Source organism: Spea bombifrons, chromosome 2 (genome assembly GCF_027358695.1).
Source record: "Spea bombifrons isolate aSpeBom1 chromosome 2, aSpeBom1.2.pri, whole genome shotgun sequence".
NCBI classification, from domain to species: Eukaryota; Metazoa; Chordata; class Amphibia; order Anura; family Pelobatidae; genus Spea; species Spea bombifrons.
In genome coordinates, this window is record NC_071088.1 from 112911406 (window position 1) to 112917426 (window position 6021).

The following is a 6021-nucleotide window of genomic DNA, read 5'->3' on the forward strand; positions in this document are numbered from 1 at the left end:
TTTTTCCAAATAGCATGCATCGTTTAGTTATTAGAATATGAGACTTTTGTTTCATTTTATTACTCCACTAACTGCCCTTTTCTGAAACCTGAAAGCATTAGAAAGCACGCGTCTGGTACATGCCTGGTCACACCCCAAAAGAAGTCACTTAAGCAGCAGCCAATCACATGTATACTAGCAAAACATCAGGTGTCAGCATACATGTGATTGGCTGTACGCCATTTATTTCAATGGGAGCACATCTCCCTTTGACTGTGCATGTACAAGAAACATACCACAATATGCTTCCTTCTTTCAGTGGAGGCAGCATGAGGAGGATTAAAATGAGACAGAAGTCTTGTTTTCTAACTCCAATGACCACCAAATGCCTGGACTGATTAGCATGCAGTGAAATTTACTAGAATCATAACTGGGAACTTGTGGGCTCCAGCTACCCAGAGCCTACACTTGTGGGACTGCCATCAATGGGCAGACCCAATGACATCAACGGGCAGACCCACGGACGTCAGGGGCATTCCTGCTGATGTCAATGGATAGTCTGACCAACGTGAGTGGGCGTTCCCACTGACATTGAGGGAAACAGCCCCATTTAAAGAGGAAATGGACAAGGAATGGGGTGTGTCAGGACTAGTCTCCCTTGACCTGGAGGATTCAGGTGTTGACTTAAAGAACCAGCGAAGCAGTGCTTCTCCCGGTGTTCTAGGATCCAGACCCGGAGAGTTCTCAGGTGTGACTAGAATCCATCCAAAATGGATTACACTTAATAAAACTAGGGCTGGGATGCTCCTTTAAAGAAGCATGCATGTAAAATCAGACTGTCTTGGCAATGTCGGGCTGGTAGCTGGATATGCATGTGTGCGGCCAGGCATATTCCTCCAGCACCCCACTGGGAATTTGCCCAGTGTGCCAAATGTCAGTCTGGGCCTGTGTTTAATGAAGTCAGCTCCAGCCTCTTCTTTATGCAGAATGTTTCTTTCTGCGTGTAACCCTCTGTGGAGACATTTGGCTCTGTGCCTTTTAGGTCAATGGCCCAGTTAGCAAGCTCAACAGGTTAGTGTGAAATTTTTTTATCATGTATAACATTTTCCTTGGTTATCTGGGTGAGCCACTATATGACACTTTTTACACTTTTATTCTACTAAATTTGGCCTTTTTGCAAAATTGGTATTGTCAGCCCCGGTTAACTAGGTATTTCATAAAACATCTGCTTTTCTTTATTGGTATTAAATAAACAGGATAATGCTCAATACCACTGAATGTCCCTGTAGGTTCCTGGTTTTCCTGAACAATACATTGTTAGATTACGTACTGATCACAAGATGGCTCTGCTGTCACATTTTTTTGCATTGTGGTGGAGCTTTAGACTTGTGTAACTCCAGAAATCATATTGTAAAGAGAAGATATAATTTAAAAAGTTACTCTTTATTGTACTTCTTCCTAGATAAAAGGCAACAATTACTTTGTTGAATGTATGAAATATTTAGTGTTGCATGGAAGCCATTTAGGTTTCAGTAGAAGCTTCATTACTATAAGTGGTCACGTAATCCTACCTACAAAAAAGGCATTTTAAATTATTTGTAAAACAATAATGAAATGAAACTGTTACCTTTAGTAGAATAGACCGGTTCCCCATCCCAATTCCAGGAGACATCAGGCCCCCAAGAACCCTCTTTGGAGCCAACACTAAGTTTTGTCAGAACCAAAAGAGTGGGAAGCAAAATTAAAACTAATCAAAAACCAAATGACAAGTATGTCCAAGTTGTTTTTGTTACATTTGCACAAGTCTACTGAAATTATACAGAGGCATTTTATTGATTTTGTCTATAAAGGGGGAAGAGAGGGATATACAGAAAAAACCCTGGGGAGTCTGCACCGGTAAGTCTGGGGGGGGGGCTCTTGGGGCAGAGTGGCAGCATATCTCAGGGGGGGGATAGAATGGCAGCATATCTCAGGGGGGAGCACATCTCAGGGGCAGAGTGCATATCTCAAGGGGGGGATAGAGTGGCAGTATAACTCGGGGGCGGCAGAGTGGCAGCATGTCTGGGGAGGGCAGAGTGGCAGCATATCTGTTCCACTAAGTGTTTTTTTTTTTCCTAATTTTTTTCTTTAAAAAAGCACCTAACTTTTAGGGTGCGGCCTATATTCGGATGCGGCCTATATCCGAGCCAATACGGTATATATATATATATATATATATATATATATATATATATATATATATATATATATATATGTGCCCACCCTCCGTTTTAAAATGTTCAGCTTCAAGCCCACTAATCATTGAACCCAGCACTGTCTATATCTCAGTTACACTAAAGAATTAGGCATTGTGTGTGGCATGGGCGCCAAAAGGAAGTGCCTTGATTTATAATCCCCTCGTGATTGGTGGTAGTTTTTGTCAGGTTTGGTTCCGCACCCCTGACCTAATTGAACCAAGACTGAGATGGATGTTTCTATAAAGTTTTACAGCTTAGCTTTCCTGCATTTTTGTCCATATGTATAAAGAATCATTGAGTGCTGAGTTATTTTGTCATTTTTCCCAGAATAAAGTATTTCCACCTAGTCCATTAATTCAGTTAGCAAAACCTAATCTAGCGCTTTTACAAAGAAAAATATATGCAACTTCACAGAAATTGATGTGCTACTGCTTCAAACAGGCACAGTCTGACTGATGTACAATGCTGAAACAGAGCTATTCAAGCAATTCTCAAGAAATTGAGGTATTTTCATGTTAAACCACTTTGTGTAGAGACACTTATCTATTTTTTTTTTCTTTCATGTAATAATATCCAGCACTTTGGGGAATGTGTTATTATTATCAGCACAAGTATGATTGTTACACAGTGCATAATGTCCTCACGCACACATAGCAACTCAGTGGCAACAAAATCAAGTTTTTACAATTTTTTTGTTTCTTGCTCTTTGAAACTTGCATAGGGCTCTAAAAATTTATATATAGTCCAGGTGGCCTCAGCTAAATTTAATATAATGTTTAACTGCCTTTAATTCATCATCACAACTGGAAACGTTTTCTTTTTATTTTAGAATTTGTTTACATGAACTATTTGACCACAAGTACACTTACTGGCCACTTTATTAGGTACACCTTGCTGGTACCTGGTTGGACCCCCTTTCGCCTTCAGAACTGCCTTCATTCTTCGTGGCATACTTTCTACAAAGTGCTGGAAACATTGCTCAGATATTTTGGTCCATATGGACATGATGGCAACACGCAGTTGATGCAGATTTGTCGGCTGACAATCCTTGATGCAAATCTCCTATTCCACCTCATCCCAAAGGTGCTCTATTGGATTGAGATCTGGTGACTGTGGAGGCCATTGGATTACAGTAAACTCATTGTCATGTTGAAGAAACTAGTTTTAGATGATGTGAGCTTTGTGGCATGGTGCATTATCCTGCTGGAAGTAGCCATCAGAAGATGGGTGCACTGTGGTCATAAAGGGATGCACATGGTCAGCAACAATACTCAGGTAGGCTGTCATGTTTAAACAATGCTCAATTGTTACTAATGGGCCCAAAGTGTTCCATTGACCAATTTTGGTGAGCCTGTTCGAATTAGAGCCTCAGTTTCCTGTTCTTAGCTGACAGAAGTCGCACCCGGTGTAGTCTTCTGTTGCTGTAGCCCATTTGCTTCAAGGTTGCCATCTGCTGTTGTGTGTTCAGAGATGGTGTTCTACATACCTTGGTTGTAACCAGCGTTTTTTTTTTGAGTTACTGTTGCCTTTCTGTCATCTCGAACCAGTCTGCCCATTCTCCTCTGACATCAACAAATCAATTTTGTCAACAAAACTGCCGCTCACTGGATATTTTCTCTTGTTTTGGATCATTCTCTGTAAACCCTAGACATGGTTGTACGTGAAACACCCAGTAGATCAGCGGTTTCTTAAAATACTCAGACCAGCCTGTCTGGCACAACAATCATGCCATGTTTAAAGTCACTTAAATTTCTTTCTCATTCTGATGCTCGGTCTGAACTTCAGCAAGTTGTCTTGACCACATCTACATGCCTTAATGCATTGAGTTGCTGCCATGTGATTGGCTGATTAGCTAATTGTGTTAACAAGCAATAGAACAGGTTTATCTAATAAAGTAGCCAGTGAGTGTATGTGACCATTCCAAAACCATGGGCATTAATATGGAGTTATTCCCTGTCCCCCTTTGTGTCTATAACAGCCTCCACTCTTTTGGTAATGCTCTCCACAAGAAGTGTGCCTATGAGAATGTATACCCATTTATTCAATAGAGGATGTGTCAAGACCAGTACTGATGTTTGACAAGAAGGCCTGTCTCACAGTTGGCTTTCCAATTCACCCCAGAGGTGTTCAATGGGGTTAAGATCAGGGCTCTGTGCAGGCCTCTTGAGTTTCTCCAAACTCATCAAACCATGTTCTTATGGACCTTGCTTTGTGCACAGGGGCACAGTCATGCTGGAACAGGAAAGGGCCTTCCCCAAACTGGCAGCACAAAGCTGTAAGCATAAAATTGTCTAAAGTGACTTTGTATGCTGTAGAATTAACGCTACCCTAAACTGGAACTAAGGAGCTTAACCTGAAAACCAGCTCCAGACCATTATTACTCCTGCTAACTTTTCAGTAGGCACTATGCGTTCTGGTAGATAGGGTTCTCCTGCCATCCATCAAACCCAGATTCGTCCATCAGATTTTCAGAATTGAGTTGTAGTGTGCTTTATACCACTCCAATCGATGCTTGGCATTATGCATGGTAGTCTCTGGTTTGTGCGCAGCAGCTAGGCCATGAAAACTATTTATTTCAATTTATAAAAATTTCTGAAAACAAGTCGACACCCCCACGTTATGAACGAAATTGAAGCAAAATGCTCAGAATTTTCATTCAAGGTTTATGAGCTCTTTCACTAGCACACTTACACTCTTATTCGCATTCTCTAAATTTCATTCGCTCTCTCTCATGCTCTCGAAATGTCTCCCTACTTTCTTCACTGACCGCTTCCATGTCTCGCATCTCTGCTTTTTCTCGATCATATTTTAGTTGTTCATCTTCTTGTTCTTCTGTCTTCCATTTTCTTTCTTCGCATCTCTACAGATATGACTTCCCTGTGAACATCCACTAAAGCTGTGGATCTTTCAGTGATGTCCTCTCCACCAATTGGAGAATTGGTGAGAGGACGTTACTGGAAGCTCCTTCATTTTTGTGGAAGTTCATGGTAGGCTATTTTTGGGCAAAATGGCAGAGCTTCCGGGAACACCTTCTCCCCTGATCCTACTGGATCTACTGGAAGGCCATATCCACAGAGAAGCAGACAAAGAAGTAAGAAGTATGGAAGACACTGCGCTGTGAGAAACAAACACGGAAGTGGTGGGCAAAGAATGCAAGAAAACATTCAGAGAGTATGACAGTGAATGACAATGTGAGAGTGTCAGTTCCGAAACTGGATCCTTGTTTACCTCTCCAAAGCTGCCGCAGGGCCGGGGGTATGAGCAAACTAATGATCCAGCATCCTTGTGGTGACAGGGTCATTATGCGGCAGGTCTCCAAACAGCTTCCAGTCCTCCTTCGCCAAAGCCCTGGCTTTTTCTGTCCCTGCCCGCGTCCCTGATGCTAGTGAGAATCTACAAGGGGCGGATCCAGCTAATCCAGACAGCACAGCAATGAAGGCAGACTGCAGGGTCTCTGTAGGTCAATGTCAAGGAGAGAATTTACCTAGTTTTGACCCTAGCAGCACTATAAAGAACCTTAATACCCTCTAGTTAATGCTCAGTAGTTCTGTTGGCTCTGCTACAGTGAGCTTCCTGTTTTATGTTATAGTTATTGTCTTGTTGCTGTGATTTTAACCTTTGCCTGACTAATCGTTTGTGAATCTTGCTGCCTGCCTACCTACACTGTCTGGTTAACCTCTTATGTGGTTGCTGCTTATCCTGGATTCAGTTCTGCCAGCGTCTGGTGTTGGACGAAATTAATTTCTGAATTTAAAAAGCCCCCAATTTTTGTCCAAAATTAATGGGTAGGAACCCTGACCGAAAA